Genomic DNA, 20,090 nt, shown 5'->3' with positions numbered 1-20,090 from the left:
TGGTTTAACTGCCAAAGGCCGGGAAACCACCAGGTGACCCATTGGTATATAGGCCAATTTGTCTGCTAGACACAGCGGGCAAGGTGATCGAGAGGGTAATCCTCCATAGGCTTGTGAGGAGACTCACCGATAGTGAAACCGGTCTGTCAAGTAACCAGTTCGTCTTCCGCAAGGATAAGTCCACGGTGGATGCTATTCGGCCAAGGTAGCACTCCAACGTAAAAGAAGGGGCATTCGCTACTGCACAATCGTCACGCGTTCAATAGCGCCAGCTGGGACTAAATGGCCTACGCGCTTCGGAGTCTCGGAGTGCCGGTATCTTGTACAGTGGATTCTAGAGAGCTATTTTCAGAATCGAGTGCTAGTCTACAACACAAATGAGGGTCAGAAACCTATTCCTATTTAGCAGCAGGCAAAAGCTGCTAGCTAGCGTGGCAACGTCCATACTCAGGTATGGCGGATCCGTGTGGTCGAAAGCGTTGGGTAATTCCAGTTACCGCGGTAAACCTAGAGGCGCATGTGCTTGAAGGTCGCATGCGCGTATCGAACCGTGTCATACGAGGCAACATGCGTCCTGGCTGGCATGATGCATATCAGCATCATTGTCAAAGAGGACGTAGAGTGCTTCAACTAACGTGACACGAGAGATATACGAACCACCGGAAGCGGGAATTGTCCAATTCTACCAAAGGTAGATGCACACACCGACTAATCGCGGAGATAGCCGGATGGATAGAGAGGCGCCATGGGAAAGTTATCTCCCACCTGACACAGATATTGTCAGGCCATGGTTGCTTTAGGCAGTACCCGCACAAGTTTGGATACGCGAAGTCACCGATGTGCCCACAATGTGTGGATGCGGAAGAAACCGCTGAACATGTGCTATTTGTTTGCCCACGTCTCGCACAGGTAAGAAGCGAAATGTTGGCAGTAAGTGGGCCGGATACAACTCCGGAAAACATAGAGGGAAGGATGTGCGAAGACGAGGGTACCTTTGTGCTAAATAATCGACATTTGCTGGACTACAGCGACTGAAGCGCATCGAGAATTAAAAAAAGGCTTACGAATTTGTTGCTCTTAATGAAACAACGTGCCGATTGGATTGTTTCCATCTTTTAAAGACGGTTTAAGGCCAAAAACTTTCGTAGACGTTGAATTGGAGAAATTGCTCAATGAGGATCCATCCTAAACGCAGGAACAGCTTGCCTCGCTATTGGAGTTAGCTTCGGTATTTGGAGTCAGCCATTTCCAAACGTTTGCTTTAGGATTCATAAACAAGAAACTTGGATCCCTTATGATTTAAGTCCTGCACTAGTATAAAATACGGTCGGTTTTGTTTTGTTAAAAACCGACAAAAAGGGATATAACAAACCAAAATTAGTCAGAACATATTTGAAACTGGTTTAAAAAACTGAAATTCCGTCAAAAATTCACTGAAAAACATATTGGAGTCGTCAAGAAAAAAATTGAAAAGTCAGTTTTAAGAGCATCATAAAAGAACCACTAAAAAACAGTTATAAATATAACATGTGCTAAATCATGAAAAAATTTCCAAAAAAAACCAAAAGTGGTAGAAAAACCAAAATTAATCCACCTAGCGGTCAGACTCAGCCTTTCTCATTCAAACTTATTATTTGTAAAAATTGATTTACATGAACGCTTTAATCCAATAAATGTGCATTCACTTTTTGGGTTCTAAAATAATGGTGTTGTAATAGAAGTATAAAATATGAAATTTGACGTAATGTAAATGCTCAAGAAATAGCGAAATAAAAGAAATGACCCTTAATTTCGAACAATTCAATCACGAGCGATACCGGAAATATTTAAATGGTACGATACCACATTTAAATTATTTTGTGGCCACATATATTGATCAAAGCAGGTATAGTTTTAAATAGCCTATGAATTTCTTTTCTTTCCATAACTTTTAAACCACATATCAAATTGTTATGAAGTTTGTTATTTGTAAGTTTGAGAGATGACTCGTTCGTATGACACTAGATATGTTCAAATAAGTCGTGTAATCTTTGAAATAATAGAATTTTGTTGTTTTAACCTTTCATTTGACACAAATTTCGTGAAAGTCGGTTCAGCCATCTCTGAGAAAAGTGAGTGATTTTATGTATTCTTCGGAAAATGTTTCTTTTCAAAGCTAGATTTCACATTTTTAAACATAACAGGCAAAGTAATAGTCCGATTGCAAAAAATTAATAGGGTCTTATGGGGTAACCAGACCTTTCATATGACACTGATTTTGTGGAAATCGGTCCAGCCATCTCTGATAAACATGAGTGAAATTAAATAGTCTTCAGAAGACGTTTCTATTCATAACTTTTGAACCACATGTTCAATCTATATAAAATTCGAAAGTTAAGGGTTTTTGTGATAGCCCGTTCATTTGATACAAATTTTATTGAAATCGGTTGTGTGGTTTCTGAAATATTTATGTTTCGTGATTTTTACATTTTTAAACATACCCTCTAAAATAAAAATACAATTACAATGAAATTTAATAGGGTCTTATGGGGCAACTAGAACTTTCATTTGCATGTAATTTCATGAAAATCGGTCCAGCCATCTCTGAGAAAAGTGAGTGAAAATAAAAATCTGCACATACACACACACACACACACACACATACATACATGAATACAGAAAATGCTCAGCTCATCGAACTGAGTAGAGTGATATATGCCATTCGGCCCTTTGGAACACTTTCATATCTTCGGTTTTGCAAGTGATTGCTATACCTTTCTAGGAGAAAGGCAAAAAGTTAAAAAAATTATTAATTAGGAGTAAAATATTCGTGCTGAAGAAATAGCGAAATCAAATAAATGGCTTTGAATTTCGTACACTTCAATCACGAGCAATACCGGGAACGTACGAATAGCACAAAACCAAATTTAAATTTTGTTGAGGCCATATGTTTTGATCAAAGCAGTTACAGTTTTAAAAAGTCTTTGAATTTCGTTTCTTTTCATAACTTTTGAACCACATATCAAATTGTTATGAAATTTTTTACTTGTGAGTTTGAGAGACAACCCGGGGGAACCTATAGGAAAGCCAAATTTTTCATTTGACACTAGGATTGTTGAATTTAGTCCAGCCATTTTTGAGAAACTATAAAATTCATCAATTAACCTTTAACTAGCCCGTTCATTTGATACCAATACTGTTCACATCGGTTGTGTAGTTTCTGAGATAATGAAGTTTAGTGATTTTCATATTTTGATACATTACAGACAAAGTAAGAGACCGATTATATTGAAATTCAATAGGGTGTTCCGAGGCAGCTAGACCTTTCATTTGACACTAATTTCGTGGAAATCGGCTTAGCCATCTCTGAGAAAAGTGAGTGAGTTTAAGTAGTCTTCGGAATATGTTTCTTTTTATAGCTGGATTTCACATTTTTAAACATAACAGGCAAAGTAATAGTCCGATTGCAAAAAAATCAATAGGGTCTTATGGGGTACCTAGACCTTCCAAATGACACAACATGAGAAACATGAGTGAGATTAAACACTCTCCAGAACACGTTTCTTCAAATAACTTCTGAACCACTCGGTCAATCTTCTTGAAACTCAAAAGTTAAGGGTTTTTTGAGTAGCTCGTTCATTTAAAACTAATTTTGTTGAAATCCGTTGAGTAGTTTCTGAGATATTGATGTTTCGTGATTTTCACATTTTTAAACATAACCTCTAAACCAAAAATCCGATTGCAATGAAATTCAATAGGGTCTTATGGGGCAACTAGACCTTTCATTTGCAATTAATTTCATTAAGATCGGTCCAGCCATCTCTGAGAAAATCGAGTGAGATTGGGAGAGCGTTACATACACACACACATACACACACACACACACATACACACACACACATACAGAAAATGCTCAGCTCGTCAAACTAAGTCGATTGATATACGATATTCGACCCTTTGGAGCACTTTTATACCTTTGGTTTTTCCAGTGATTGCTATACTGCCGGCACCCGCATAACTGTCCCATACTGATTTTGGTCATTTTTGAGTTATCATCGGGAATCGACTTAATTGTTATCATATTATCTGGAAAAAAAATAAAATTGATACTTTCGTATGGGAAAACATGGTAAAAATACCAAGTTGTTTTTGTCCCATATTGAAGGTACCCGCATTACAGTCCCACTGCATAGTGGTGCAAACTGCAAACATATAATTTTGCTCCAGATTGGTGTATATCGGATTATTTTAGGCATATAGAAGTATGTCATTTAATTAACTAGACTAATGTTGTTTTTCTGTAGTACAATCTACGTTGCCAATGATACTGCCGGTTGCTGGTTGAATTCGTATGTGATGGGACAAAATATGCGAGTACTTTTGAAATGTACCCGCATATTTTGTCCCATTCTGTCTTTTTTTTTCAAGTTATATAACGTAAAACCAATTTTATCCATGGTTTTTTGTTCTCAACGATAAACTGGTAGTGCCATGAAACTGTTATGGTCATTGGTTCTGAATGTAATTGCTGGAAATCCGAAAATTCACGGATAATATTAAATCGCCGTTTTCTCAACATGTTGTTTTTTATTATGGGACAGTTATCCGAGTACCGGCAGTATACCTTTCTAGGAGAAAGGCAAAAAGGTATCAACTAACAAATTGCTTAAAATGTCTAAAGTTTGCTAAAAATTCCTTAGCGTTATACCGTTATCAAATAGTCGTCGAAAAATTGTCGATAAATGTACCAAAATGTAAGTAATAAAGGGTTAAGCGTTTCTGATTACCCATTAGATTTGATACCTTTATGATATTTAAAAAAAAAAGATGGAAAATAAATTAATTAATTAACTGCTGAACATTTCATGAGAAATGTCACTACACTGTGGTAAAAATTCAATTCATCGAAAAAGACAAAACCTCCAATAAATCAAGTGTATGAAGATGAGGTTAGAAAATCTTTGAAAATATCGTCGAAAATTTGTTTAAATCTGCACAAAAAAACTTCAATTTATTCATTGCAAAATGTTATGACTCGCTGAAAATTTTTATATTTAATGCACTTAAAATTACAATAAATCGCTAAAATGTTGTCATGTTATCAACAAGCTTTGAGACAACAAGCCTTGAAAGGAATACTACAAGCAAGCTGTTCCCGCGTTTTGCATGAATCTCCATCAAGCTGTTGTTAACAATGAAATTGTCGTCTTCAAAAGATGGAACCAATCACAGCACGTAGTTTCATCTAGAGCAGCAAATCCGTGAGCCTTTTTTGAACTCTCGATGCGCTTCAGTTGCTTTTTTGTTTGAATGAAATGAGAAAAATAGTCCTGCAAAAATTCCAAAATTTGTCAAAAATTCGTCGAAGAAATTGATGACAAATTTATTTAAAAAAATCGTGGAAGAAAAAAATGACACCAAATTTGACACCACGTTACTTTTAAAAAATCTCTTAATATTTGGTTCAAACTATCATTTCTTGATAGAAAAATTGGTATAAAATTTTTAAGTATCCCTTAAAAACGGAGATACTTCGCTAAGAAGTTTTTAAAAAAGTAGTAAAACATTTCCGTTCAAGTTCATCAAGCAGACAATGTGTGCAGTAGGGACAGCGAAAAATAAGCGAACTGGAAATATGATACAGATTTGGAAAAATATACCGCATCCCGACGGGACTTGAACCCGCAATCTCGCTGTCTCCGGCATGGTGTTTTGACCAATTTAACTACGGGGGACGGTGGTACTGTTTCACAATCTATATGCGTATCACATTCCACTGCCGACTTATTCTATTGCTCATCCCTAACTACACACACTGCTGTGCAAGCGTTATTTATAGACTGAAAGGAATGTCTACAATATGTGTAAAACATTGCCTATAAAGCAGCAGAATATTGTAAAATATATTCAAACTTTGTCGAAAATTGCTAAAGCTGTTATAAATTAAAGTTATCAAGGGCTCGTTAAAAAGTAATTGATGATGCACCAAGGTTTCAAAACCATATCCCCGACAAAAAAAAAACATTAATGAAATATAGAGAATAGAAATAAAATTACGTCAAAAAATGACGCAAAATCATAAAAATTTTGTTCGAATGTGATTTAAAATTTTGTCAAAAATCCGTCGCAAGGACTTAAAAATATGCTAGAAAAAAAGAAAAAAAATAAAACCTCGAAATTAAAAAATGGAAACTATAATAAGAATTAATTGATAAGAATTAATTGAAAAGCATTTTTTTTCATATTCATTGCTCAAATACATTGCTAAATAATTTTTACTCTGTATACAATGACGAACACCTCAGACATTAGTGCAGGGCAGTAATTACGAATCAACTCTAAAAATTGCAATTTTTTTCAACAAACTGTCTTCTTATGCTAACTTATATTCATCTCTTCCACCCTTCCTACAGAACAACCATTGGGCCATATGACCATCGATAGCCGATACGGAAGCAGCACCTTCGGGAGCTCGTACCTCCGCGGGCAGCTTGGTTCCAGTTGTAGCACCGGCATCACTGCTACGATTCCACCTGCGACTGCCAATCCGGCAGCCACACCAGCTCCTCCACCGTACAACGTGGCTGCACGATCCGCTCTAGGATTGACAGCTGGTGCAGCAGCTGCAAGCACTGGCCGTTCCAGTCCGGCACCCACTGGGGCCGGTTCAACGCCTAGCCCGAGTTCGATACAATCAGGTTCGCTGTCGCTATCGCAGAGCTCCCAGCAGTCTCAACTACAGCAGATGTCATCGGTAAGTGGAGGAACCGCCAACAGTGGCAATCTCCTGCGACCGGGAAGCCCTTCCACCAGCGGTCAGTTCATTCTGCCTACCAGCGGTACGATCAAAGAACAACGTGCCCAAGCTACGCATGTATGAAGATTTATCACCAGCACAAAGACAGTCTTTTCCGGGCATTGTCAGCAGCATCGATATTCATTGATGGTATCACATATCTGCCACTATTTCGATACCATTTTAATTGCATTGTTAGTCAAAATGACAACGTTTGATTTCGTATTCCCATCTGACAGATAAACACCGCAACGACCACGCAGGTCGCGTAAACCGCAGTCGACAAACAAATCCCAACGCCAATCAACATTTAATTTTTATTCCGTTGATAAAGCTGATTAAAAGCTTCAGAGCTGCAGGGGGAGAGGAAATAACAGGAGGGTTGTTACGAAGCCACGACCGCAAGGTTGAAGTAGAATGCTTTTACAAGAAAGATAACCCTGCTGCTTGCGTGTCAGTCATTTTTTCTAGTAAATAAACGTTGACTAATCAGATTAATCGAATTTTGCGCTTCAACTAGGATTGACCATTTTCAATAATATAGTAAGTTGCTTGTCATGATTGGGGCTTGTTTTTATATTTTAATTATGCGAAAAATTGATTTTTATGCAGCTAATGAAAGTTTCGGCTGTCATGTTCATGACTGAACGAAAAGATAATTCAGTACGTTGTGAGACACGGAGATGAAGTAAAATTTATAACTTTTACATATTTAAAAATGTTAATTTACTCATTAGAAAATATTAACTCTTCAATCAAGTTTTTATTTCATCCTGAAAAGGACAATTTGTTGTTCATTTTATTATCGGATAAGAAGCCGATCGCATCTTTGCGTTATCACTGACAGTGCGAATGAAGTATTTCTTGTGATAAAATAAACAGTGAAAAGCTGATTTAGCACTCAAAACTAGACGGACTTTTCATTAAATGCATTTACTAGTGCCCACTATCGCACAGAGACTGCATTTCATTAAAGTGCCTCACTGCATCAGCCGCTATCGATGCTGAGATTCGCTGCAACTAGTGCGCTATCCGTAGCCATGCCACAGTTGTGGCCGCTATACGACGCTGCCATTGGTATCCAATATCCCTGCATCAACTGGCCCAGCTGCTATCGTTGCTGGAATCCGCTGCAACTAGTGCGCTATCCATTGCTACGCCACAGCTGTGGCCGCTTTCCGCCATCGCTTGTATCCACTGTACTGCTGCTGCCAAGGGAGGACGACTGCTGTTGTCGCTGTCTAAAACTATTATGAGCGGCTTCGGCTGAAACAGGCTCTTATATAGGCCAAACAGCATGTTTTAAATTGCAAGGTATATGATTCTGTCGACCGTGCTTGGGAAGCAATCATATAACGACCAATCAGAGGTCGAATTTTTCGTTTTGACAAGGCTTGACTATTTTCAATAGTACAATAATGTGAATTATAAAATTACAATTATCTTCATTTGGGAAGAATCTAAGAAGATTTTCCAATCTATTGCTGCAAGAACGAAGGAAATTCATCGAATACTAACCGATTTATTAGCATTTGAAATTGGACATATTTTTCACTTTTTTCGGTTTCAGATTTTCATTTCACATCCCTATGTAGCCGAACTTCCTGAGAGAAGTATTCTACTTCAAAAAAGCAGCGTTCCAGTATCCCCTTCCACGTGTGCGTTTAATTAAACAAAAATGAGAAAATACTCACCCGGGCGCTTGTCGGACGAACTGTCCGCATCCGGAGCGGGCAGGAATGAAATTTCCTGCTGCAATATTAAGTTAACCAAATTGAAATTAATTCTTCAGAAGAGTTGGATTAAAACCCCGCTGGATGGGAGCTATCTTTACGGCGGAGGTCGGTAAAGATCACCGACGGAGACGAAAGTGGGGACTGGGTTACGGGATAGGGTGGCAATCATTTTTCATCGGAATGAATTTCGTGCGGCTACCGGCGCGTGAGCCATGGTACGGACTCGGTGCGATAGATACAAAATTGGTTGGGCGATCTATGGTAGCCTGTTCAGTGCAGTCCTCAGCAGTGCTGAGCTGTTTACTTCAAAATTGTTCAAGTGTCGTTTGAAATGAGGATGTTTTCGGTTTGCTGCAAAATTCAAGCGAAAGCTGCGTTACCCGGTGCGCCTCAAATGTCGAGAAAACTGGTCAGTATTTTTTTAATAGAAAGGATTGTGATATTTGTATGAAGCACACTTGAATCACTTCATGACTCAAGTTGAATGATTGCCAATGTCAGTACGATTCAGAAAATCCTTTCTAGTTAATAGACTTAAAGAAATAACCAAAGCTCTATTTAAACGGTGGTCGTCTTACTCATTTCACCCTCGTAACTTTAGGTGAGATGCAGTCGCACATCAAAACAATTTCAATCTAACTGTTCTTCGGAACAATTTCCTTTATCTCGAAACCCGACAGCAGCCTTACTTCGTGAACCGCCCCCCAGGTCATGAATATACATCAACGGACGGGTGGCTAATACGAAACCTTTCGAGTGGCCTTGGCGAGAAAAATTGATGATGGTTGCATGGAATACTCGGGCCGCAGTAAATCACTTCTCCCTGCTTCGACATTTGCTACCAGAACAAAACGTTAAGTACATCATTGAAAACGAAGTGAAAACTGTTGTCAAAGAGCTCTTTAGCCACATTCCGGATTTTCATTCCACTGGCACTCTTTTGTGCTTGGTACCCGCAACGCTTGACGGAGTAATAGTCTCGTGATGATGACGACGTCGACGCTGCCGATGATGGTGCAAATGATGGGAAGAAATTACATGCAATTCATTTGGTTTCTCGGAATCCTCACGTCAAAATCTGCTGCAACACTAGTGATGCTAGTGTTAATCGGCGACATCTTCAGTCATGGGTCCAAAGCTGAACGAGTTTCCGTTCGGAATTTTTCCGACGCAAACATGTTACTGAAATTGAACCTCAGCCGGTCACATTGTATGGTTGTCGCGTTGCACCACGATATCACCGATTCCACAATCCATTTGGTACAAATGAAGATGGACAAAAATTGTTTGCCGGTACCTCCTCGGTCGGTGCACGACGCACGATGCCGAATAATCAATGCCGACTTCTGTGGATGAAAGTTTTCGCGGCTTTGGCCGTGCCGCCCCTTCCGCATCAAACCGCATCAAAAAGGCGGAAATCACGATGATGACGGTGATGAATAAAAGACTTCGTTTTCATGAAAGTGCGTTGATAAATGACTTTGCTTCCGATTCTTTTCACACGGATGCTGATGAATGAATCGTCACGAGAGAAAGAGTGTAACCTGTTGCTGGATTAAAGCCAGGTATTTCACACCAATCCGGTGAAAGCGGTGAGTCTGGTAGCAATTATGCAATTTTGCTTGCTTGTGCGAGTCAATGAGATTCCGAGAAAATACCACAGCTTGCCAAGCGTAAAACCAACAATTTTCGCAGCTGAACTTTGAATTATTCGTTTAAAATATCCGATTTCGAAACAAATTTCCAGCTCCTACCATGCCACTACATCCTGGTATTCCCAGGCGGCTGGCGCATACCGATGAAAACCCATTTCGAAAGTGTCGAGTGCGGCAAAAAAAACGGCGTTAAAAGAACGAAAGCAATTTCAACTTTTATCGGAAAGTTTTCTTTTCCTGCGCAGAGCCACAGAAGTAAGACGTCGGAGTTAAGAAGCAGGGAGGGAAAACATAAATAAATGCAAAACAAGTGCAGTAACAAAGCGTGCACCATCATTGGTGAGATAGGGTTCCTTATTTCGGAGCTATAATTTAACAAGCACAAAACAATCGAAAATGGCCCAAAACATTTTGTAAAACATACAGTTGACAGACGCACATCAAACCTCGTGAAGCCCTTCTCAGCTCAAGCAGTCATCCCAAGTCATCTGAGAAGCCACAAGGGTTGGGAAATGATGAAAAAACAAAGCTGCTAGAAAAGAAAACTTTCCAGCGAGCCAGCTCGCGATGCTGACATGAACCGGAAAATGACAGTATCAGCAGATAAAAACAGCTAGGAAGAGTAAAAGCAGGGCAAGCTAGCAGCGAAAAAAAACTGTTACTGCGAATCAACAGACGAACAAAAACAAATGCGTTAAGCACGCAGAACTTTGACTGATAAATGTATTCAAATAGAAGTAAATTTAAAGTTGCACAGTCAACGACGAGAACGCCGTAGCGAGGGCAAGCGTAGCGTAGCCAGGTCAGGAGAAACAGTTTATCTTGCAAGTACATATTTTAGCTTCTTCCTCTCAGGACTCTGTATAAGGCGGGATGCGGTGGCAGCGATGCGCTGCTGCTGCTCCCCCACAAGCGCCAGACAGCCACACAGCAGTGGCTATAGGCGATATCGAATGTGCTTTGTTTGTAGCAAATAGACTAGCAAAATAGAACGTAGCTTAAGACGAAGACGTGTTTCGCTTAATAGACCCGCCTGCAGCTGTGAGTGTGTGTGTCGCATTTGTCGTAACGATAGATAGGAAAGTTGTATCTTTTGGTTTCGATTTATTGATCAATCTAGCGAAAATATTCGGTACCTACAATTATCTTCAATATCTATCCAGGTGGCGCGCAGGCGAGAAAGGAGTTCGATCAACTTTTTAGAATAGTTCTACCGATTTCAGTATCTTTCACCGGTATCATCACATTCAATCATGCTATGGAATAAAAATCGATAATAAAAATTGACAGTGTTACTTTATTCGGATGATTATAGATGACTGCCGAGATTCAGGTGAGTAGATAATTCCAGTGAGTTGAAACAATGTTAATACCTTATCTTTAGTGATCGATATTAAACGAAAACACATGTCTGAACTCCCTTCGATTCATACCAGTAAAATTGATTTGAATTGTGTCCTTGGCTAAGCCAAAATGATTACAGTTGCAGCTCTACAGAAAAAAATATACAGTGGAACTAAATTTTTTGTTCAATAAAATTAATTAGCTAAAAACTAAAAATTCTGAAATGAGAAATAGTGCACATCTTATGCTTCACTAGCTGTCACGGCAAACTTTGTTCCGTCCATTTTTATTTTTATTTTAATGATTTCAAACACTCTAAATTGAATTTACCTACATCCAAAGATTAACCTTCAGATTTGTTTATAGCCTGCAAATGCAGAACGAATCGAACATTAAATACGTTCAAACTCATAAGAAAAATGCTTTAAAATTATCGGTTTTATCGGAATGAAAATATCCTTGCCTTTCAGCTTTTGTACATCACCGGACCCTTCCAACTGATTTCTAGGAGAGGAAGTTATCAACTTGAATTTAAAATGGCGCGTGGAGTTAATATTCAATCACTTGCGGCTATTTTCCAGACACCGTCATCATTTTGAGCTTCTGGCCTCTGGGTGAAATTATGGTTCCGGATATACCCATTTTGGGTGATATTCGGCCATTTTTGGCTGTTTCCCTGAAACCGCAAGTCGCCATCTTGAATTTTCAAAGAACATGTCGAGTTCATTTCTGGCCGCTCAGCGTCATTCTGGTTCCGAAAATAATCATTTTGGGCTGTAATCGGTCTTTTGGGCTGTTTTTCAGACACGGAAAGTGACCATATTACAATTCTAAATGATGTCCGTAGTCGGTTTTTGACGTGGGACTACGTCTTTCTTCACTATACTAAGGTACATTCTGGGAAAACTGGATTGAACATGTAACGGTTTTGGTTGGCGGAATGGAAGATTTTAGATGCTAATAGCGCTCAAACAACTATTCCGATTTCAAAAGTTAATATACCGTTGGAAAGCTAGAACATACAAGATTTGTATAACATGATAACTTTAGTTACCATTTTCTTATTACTCCGTGTAAATTGCGGAAAAGTTTGAAGGTCGTATATCCACATACATTTTTCATACGATTGGTATATTTCCCTAACGCAGACTTCAAATACATAGACGAATTGATTTCACGCATTCAGTCATTGGCTAGCAATGCCAGCCAATTAACATCGCATTCATCACCCAACGAAAGCGACGAATGAAGAAAGAAGAGGAGCTTCCACGTGATTGGTTCTTCCCCCAATCACTCAAGTTCCCCACACTGAGTGACGCTATAAAAGGACTTTCTGTGTTGAGAGAAGATCATTCCCTGGTCGACCGTCAAGGCGAACAGTTCGGCTTCCCTTCGATCTGAGTTGGACCCCACCAGTGGTAATCTAATTCAGATATCGTTGTTGGAATACAGCCCGAAATTGGACGTGAACGGCACAAGAGATGGGAAAAATGGTTCACTGTAGTGAGCGGATCAGAGCGGTTCCGCTCACTAAGGTGAACTAGTTCTTCTTAACAGCTCACTCGCTCTTTTCGTTCATACATATTTTTTGTTGACTATCAGTGTAGCTAATTATCAGACACCGCAAGCGAGAGCCATGTTAAAGCTTTACACCCGATTTGCCAGACGCAAGGTCGCGCGCAAAACTACAATAGAACTCCCAAAAACAAGTTGTCACCAAATGCCTGCTCTGCTATGCGTAACCTGCATATCCCATCACCCATCCACAAGCCAGACGCAAGAGCTTGCAAAAAATCTACTTGCTACAGCTCACACACAGGCACACGGGTTGACTAACGCCGTGTACGCACAAGAATGGATGTGGAACGAAAAGAACGAAAGAATTGAATCATTGATCTTCTGGCAATTCGCTCGCAGGCTGATCAGAAGACTCTGTTCAGCTCGCAGGCAACCCGCTCGCGATCAGGAGATTTCGATCTTTTAAAGAACTGACTTTCTGATCAGCTCGCGAGCGGTTTGTCTAAACAGATTCAAAAGATCAGTGAACCAGTTGTGTGCCTGTGTGTGAACTGTAGCAAGTAGATTTTATTTTTTATTCCCGCGGCTGGTGGATGGTTATACATAGGAGAGCAGGCAGCCGGTAGCAGCTATTTTTTTGGGAGTTCTATTGCAGTGTCGCACACCGCTTTGCGCTCGGGGTGTAAAGCATTCACATGGCTCTTGCTTGCGGTGTCTGATCAACAAAATCAACTATCAGCTGTTTGCTGGAAGTAAGGGGTGAGTTTCCGCTGTTTGAAAAAGAACGATAGATCACTCACTTTGAAAAACCAGCTCTTTAGATCAGTTCGTGAGCGGATTGCCCACCTCTAAACGGCACTGGAGACCATTGGAAGCCGTTGGAAAGTACCATTGGAAGACTTCGAAGCCGTTTGGGTGCTGCCGATAGTGTAGGTATAGTGTGTCGTATATCAAGCGAGTGTGTCTGAGTAGCGTGTTGGTGTGTATGTGTGAGGATATGAATCGCGTGTTGGTGTGTATGTGTGAGAATATGAATCGCGTGTGTGTATGTGTGAGTGACGTGTGCGTATATATGTGTGTATGTGTAAGTAACGTGTGTGTGTATGTGTGAGTAACGTGTGTGTGTATGTGTAAGTAACGTGTGTGTATGTGTATTTGAAGTAACGTGTGTGTATGTGTATGTAACGTATGTGTGTGTGAGAAGTGTGTGTGTGTGTGTGTGTGAGTAATGTGTGTGTGTGTGAGTAGTGTGTGTGTGTGAGTAGTGTGTGTGTGTGAGTAGTGTGTGTGTGTGAGTAGTGTGTGTATATGTGTGTGAGAAGTGTGTGTGTGAGAAGTGTATGTGTGTGTGAGTAGTGTGTGTGTGTGTGTGAGTAGTGTGTGCGTGTGAGTAGTGTGAGTAGTGTGTGTGTGAGTGTGTGAATAGTGTGTGTGTATGAGTAGTGTGTGTGTGTGAGTAATGTGTGTGTGACTAGTGTGTGTGTGAGTAATGTGTGTGTGTGAGTAATGTGTGTGTGTGAGTAGTGTGTGTGTGTGTGTGTGTGTATTACGTGTATGTGTGTATAACATGTGTGTGCAAAAATGCATTTATTCGAGGTAAATATATTCATGACAGTATACTTGTATAGGCAACAAGTTATTTATTTTTCCTATTAGTACGTCAAGTGGTATTTCTATGATACTGACCATAATTTCATGCTAGTTATTTTCAGCACTGAGCTTGTTTTGCGTTTATTTGTAACAGGGGACTGACCAAAATTCATATTTTTCTAATCAATTTAGCAACAAAAAGCTTTTTCTTGCGATTTTTTGAGAGCACCGGGTATGTGAAGAAGTTTTTGAGGTTTAAGCAAAAAGTGATGAGAAATTACATAGGACTGTTATGCATTTATGGACAGTTCATGTGGGTATTGGTATTTGTATGCTGTGGTTTATGACAGATGTATGTGGGGTTTTTGTGAAATGTTCTTGGATTATTGTGTATGGTATTCGTACGTTTGGTGTGTGTTATATACTATGGCTATGGCAGAATTAAATCTTTACACCCACCATAGTCCCACGGCAAGCCTACGTTTGTGCACTCAAGCACATACCCTTCATTATTTTGCATTGAAGGCGTGGCCACGCAGTCTCGAGAAAGAGAAACGAAACAAAACATTTTGTTGAGTCAGAATATGTAGGCAGTGGAATTCATTCCGTCCATGTTATTGTTGCTCGGGGAGCAAGGCGATGGCGAGGAAAATGTGTGGGAAAGCTTGACCTTGGAGCTTATCACCTATTTTCACCTTTAAGCAGTAATGTAACAATGTTAAACATTATATCAAACAATTCTCACACATCTATCCTTCGACACATCAATGACTAAGATGCATTAAGAGCCAGTTCGCGAGAACCGCAACCACCACAACCACCTTTCTGAGGGACGTTGTTTTGATGTTCTCCGATTGAGCTGAAAATATCAGCGATTGTTTGTCTATTCAAGGTAGGAAATTTTGCCAAACTTCATTTTTTTCATTGAAAAAATGCATTTTTCTCTGAAAAATTGTCAATATTCAGGGTTATCCTACTCTTCTCAACATCGCTATAAAAAATATCTGAATATAGCGTTTTGTAGAGCAACTCAAAAGCTTTTATGTCATGTATAAGCCAAGTTTCAAAAAAACCGTCAAAATAAAATTACTATATTTCCTGCTAGACTTAATAAATTTTGCTGCAAATTTGGATAATCCCTCTACTTTACCAGAACTACCTACTTTACCAGAAGATGAGCCATTTGGAATAAAACGTTCTTTGACGTTTTTTTTTCGAAAAATGTAGTCAAAACTGCAAGAACTCGGGTTAGCCTTGATAGATTTACTGAAAATTTAGATTATCACTCTAATTTTAAACGAACCTAAGGGCAAGATGACAAAAGTGCCAAATAGATTTACGTGACGAGAAAAAATATTTTTCTTGGAAAATACTTGGCGATTTTGAGGTGCTATTTTCTTTACAGGAAAAGGTCCAAAACCCGAAGTTAGCGTTTTATGAAACAAATATAGAGATTTATTTGATATCCAGATGCACCATTTGGAAACTGACTTAAGGTGAATCGGGACGTGGTCGCGATCAACTCGAATTTTGCAATCTAATTTTTTCTTGATTTATAAAGACTACGTACATGAAGCTTTGATCAATTGTTTTCACAACTGTTGCATGCCTGAAGTAGCGATTTGAGTGCTGTTTATTTAGTGGAAGCCGAATTTTTCACGATCAAAATACAGAAGTAAAAAGAACTCAAACCTCAAAATTGTATAGGAAAAGGCCACAATCCCGTTTCACCTTAAAAGGACTAAAGTTTTTTTTGAATTTTTCACTAAGTTTCAAGAAAATCATCAAACAAGGTAAAAGATATTATCGATATGACGATTGCGAAAATAAATAATTCCAACCGAGTTCCTACTTATTCGTGGAGCAAATAAAATTATTATTTGCACGATTTCCTGCAAGATTTATAAAGGCAAAACTTAGCGTAAAGTTAGAATATATTTTGATGCACGCTGATGACAATCATGAATATAAATTGTTAAGCATTAGTGTTTGAAGTCGTGATTTTTTTAAATGATTGTTTATTTTTATCGATACAACAGCAACCAGAGTAACATGATTTCTCGGCCAACACTCTAGAAAAAAGGCGAAGAATGAGACCGATGACAATAAATTTAAAAGTAAATCAAATTAAAAAGGTAACCATGAAACCCAAACAATAACTTACTACATTTACTTCAACAAAACTCGAAATATTGAAGCCACCACCGAAACACCGAAACCACCCATACAGCATCAATCATAGTAGCCCATAAGTCAGCAGGAAAAAAATTGACAGCACGGTACCCCGTCGCGTCAGAAAAGGAAATTGTCCGGCACTTTGTAGACGCCGGATACGCCCGTTCCGGCGTCTACAACATCTTGACACTATTGGACAACAATCAGAGCATCGAAAGAAAGCCCGGTTCCAGACGACCAACGAGCGACAGGGAGCTCCAAAGGATGCTGAAGAGGAAAATCGATGGAAACGGATGCTGATGAGGAAGATCGAGGGAACATGTCACGAACTGATCTCGGAGCTGTGGCAACGACGCAGCGGCAGCGCCTGAATAAGATGGTCGAGTCGACTTTCCCGGCGAATCCCGACGTGGCGGTGGTGATGGACGATGAGACCTATCTTACCCTGGATGGCAACGACTGGCAGGGCACTTCGTATTTTACTTACCCCGAAGTAAGTGAGCCTTAGTTTTTTTTCTCTCTTTCTTAAGTGTGCCTATACTTTTTTTTCTCATCACCATTCAAAAAAACCGCAAACGTTATTTGACGTTGTTTTCAGCGCTGATTGGTTAAAATCTGCGTTCAAAACATGAATCGGAAAAATGAAAGATTGTAGCTTTTCAACTATTCCTGTGAAGTTTGGTGCCTCTAGAACAGATAACTTTTTCAGAAATTAAAATGAGTTTTCTCGTGAACATAACGTTAAATCGACGCACCCACCAAACAATAACTATGCGACGCTCTGACGCACTTTTGCATACACTAGGAGCCCCAAAATTCACATAAATGGTTTACAAGCTATAATTTCTCTAATGCAACTATTTTTCGCTAAAGGCCGTATGTTTTTTCTCTTTTGTCGACCAGTGTAATCGGTTAAGCGTTAAAATTAACAAAGGTTGACAACATTCATCCACTCCCTCCCTTTCCTCTTAACTACGTCACTCAGATACAGCAAAGACAGACAGATGGACAAACATTCGCATTCATAGATGAAGATTTTTATTTTTGATTGGATGTTGAATTGACACTAACTCGAATGGTATCAAATCAATAATTGAAAATTTCAAAAATATGAAAGCACTTGTTTCAAAATGAATTGTTTACGTTTTATCTCAACTTCTCGCTGTAAGAATAATACAATTTTCAGTAAAAATTTCCTAGATTAGTTATAAAGTTGTTCAAAGCTGGATATTTTCTCAAATTATGGAAAAAGCTATACTAATTTTAGAGCCATTAGTGAAAATTCCATTATTAGCAGATGAAATGTTTGGGTACCGTTATGAGCATTCTATAACGTATTATTTGTCCAAAGTTACTAATATACTACGAGATAATAAACCTTAAGCATACTCCACTAGAGCTGCTTTTCATAGCATCATTGAAAAAGCACTCGACAGTGTTTTCAGTCGTCACTAACGGTATTTCAATAACCGTATTATTTCGTTCATTTAAAATCGAAAAGCCTAAATCAAATACAAATTATTTCATCTCATGCATTGGATATTTATTGCAGATTGCTAATAGCGAATTAGAAAAATTTTGCTTCAAACTTTTGCAGATGCAACTAAAATCTATTCAACGAAGCTAGTCCATCCTCGTTAAGTAAATCCAATTTACCTTCAATGGGTCACATTCCATCATCTTAAGACCGGAACTCATCAATACTTCCCCTTGACCAGGCCTCTCGGGTAAACTACCCGGAGGAAGTCAAGTCGCCCGGCTCTGCCGGATTCTACCTGCCAGCTCGTGTCGTTTATAATGATGGAACTTCACTAATCCCATAAACAGCTTCGTAAGCACGCATCACCTTCGCTTGATGAATTCTTTGGTCATCTTTTGCATTGCTGGCCATACACAAAAGATGCCGGACCCAGGTCCGAACTATAGTGCGAATCCGACCTGGGTAAACAGGTAGCAAACGATGAACGCTAATGAAAATTGATTGGCCGTTGATGAGTTGCAGGACAAAAGTTGCCGGTGAGGTCTGTACTAGCAGGTAAATCAACTTTTTTTTGTGGTTGTAAACAAATTGAATGGTCACTGTTGTAATACAATGCGGCCGACACTATTGAGCTAGCCAGAGTGAACTCAGTACATGCTTTCCCAATTAAAGTTTGTTCGGATGTGTGATTGTAATCGTATTGAATCGCAGAATGATACCTTTTTCCTGTATCGCGCTGTACACATCCTTGAAAATCGGATTTGATATCCTTCCTGAAATGCAGCTTTCATCTATCAGTTGCCATGTTTAAAACCAGTGCAATGCCAGCCAGTACATCCATTCCACCGGGCGGCGTGGGAGGAAATCTGAAATTTGCCAAATTTATATCTGACAGATCCAAAAAGTACACACGAACAGTGGGCGGGCAGCAGCCGGGGAGACCAATAGCATACAGCAGTAAGCCGCTCTGTCTGGATGAGACGAGCAATACATATTTTATCTCTAGTTGTCGCTTTCGGAGCCACTTCCATTCAGCGAGTTCAATAATTTATGAGATTTTTCTTCCACCCTACCGGGTGCTCTGCCTATGCCTGCGTTCCAGTTCAGTATGCTTTAGCTCGCAGTGTGGTGCAACAGCATGTAGCTTCGGAATCGTCGTTTACTGACGGAGGCACTATTGACTCGAGCTTCTACAACTGCGCTTTGTTGAAGGTATTAAAAAGTTTCTCGTTTCCATTGGGAAATTGCACTGCCTTCCCTCTCTTCCTGTATTGGGTCCGAGATCCCAAACAACGCTCGGGCCAAACCGTTTCGTTTCGAGGTGTTCGCTGCGAAATAGCTGCCCATGATTAATGTCTCGTGTGGTTGCCGGAGACGATACTTTCGTCGAAAACGGTTCTGTCTTGTAGGGACATGCAGCTATAGCGATAAACGGTTATTGTACTTGCGGGAGAGATACGTATCCAGTATCGGTGGTAGGTATGGATTACCGATGACCTATAAAATGTTATAATTTGGATGTCAGAGAATTTCTGTATAACTCTGCAATATCTGTTCTGACAGTTTAGCAATGTTGGTTAGGGGTCGTTCCCAAACCGTGTGGTCATGTTTCGAGCAGTTATTATAAAACGCCTTCCGTGGCTCTCTGGTTACACATACATGAATGCAAACATACAGACATACACTCACCCATTTTTTGTATGAAGATTAATGTTCATATTTGTTTTCGGTTTTTGACGACGTGCCGTTCTGTATTTTTCAAAACTTCAAGCTCGAAAAACTTTCGAGAGGATGCCCTATGTCAACAATTTTAGTTG

At 39.5% G+C, this 20,090-nt stretch overlaps 1 pseudogene; it reads left to right on the top strand.

The window, feature by feature from the left end:
• LOC129718509 (irregular chiasm C-roughest protein-like) overlaps positions 1-11,443 on the top strand; it is a 281,965-nt pseudogene extending 270,522 nt beyond the window's left edge.
• The last annotated feature ends 8,647 nt before the right edge of the window (positions 11,444-20,090 follow it).

The sequence above is a fragment of the Wyeomyia smithii genome, chromosome 1 (assembly GCF_029784165.1).
Source record: "Wyeomyia smithii strain HCP4-BCI-WySm-NY-G18 chromosome 1, ASM2978416v1, whole genome shotgun sequence".
Classification (NCBI taxonomy): Eukaryota; Metazoa; Arthropoda; class Insecta; order Diptera; family Culicidae; genus Wyeomyia; species Wyeomyia smithii.
The sequence above is the reverse complement of the archived record's forward strand: the minus strand, read 5'-3'. Positions and strand labels throughout refer to the sequence as shown.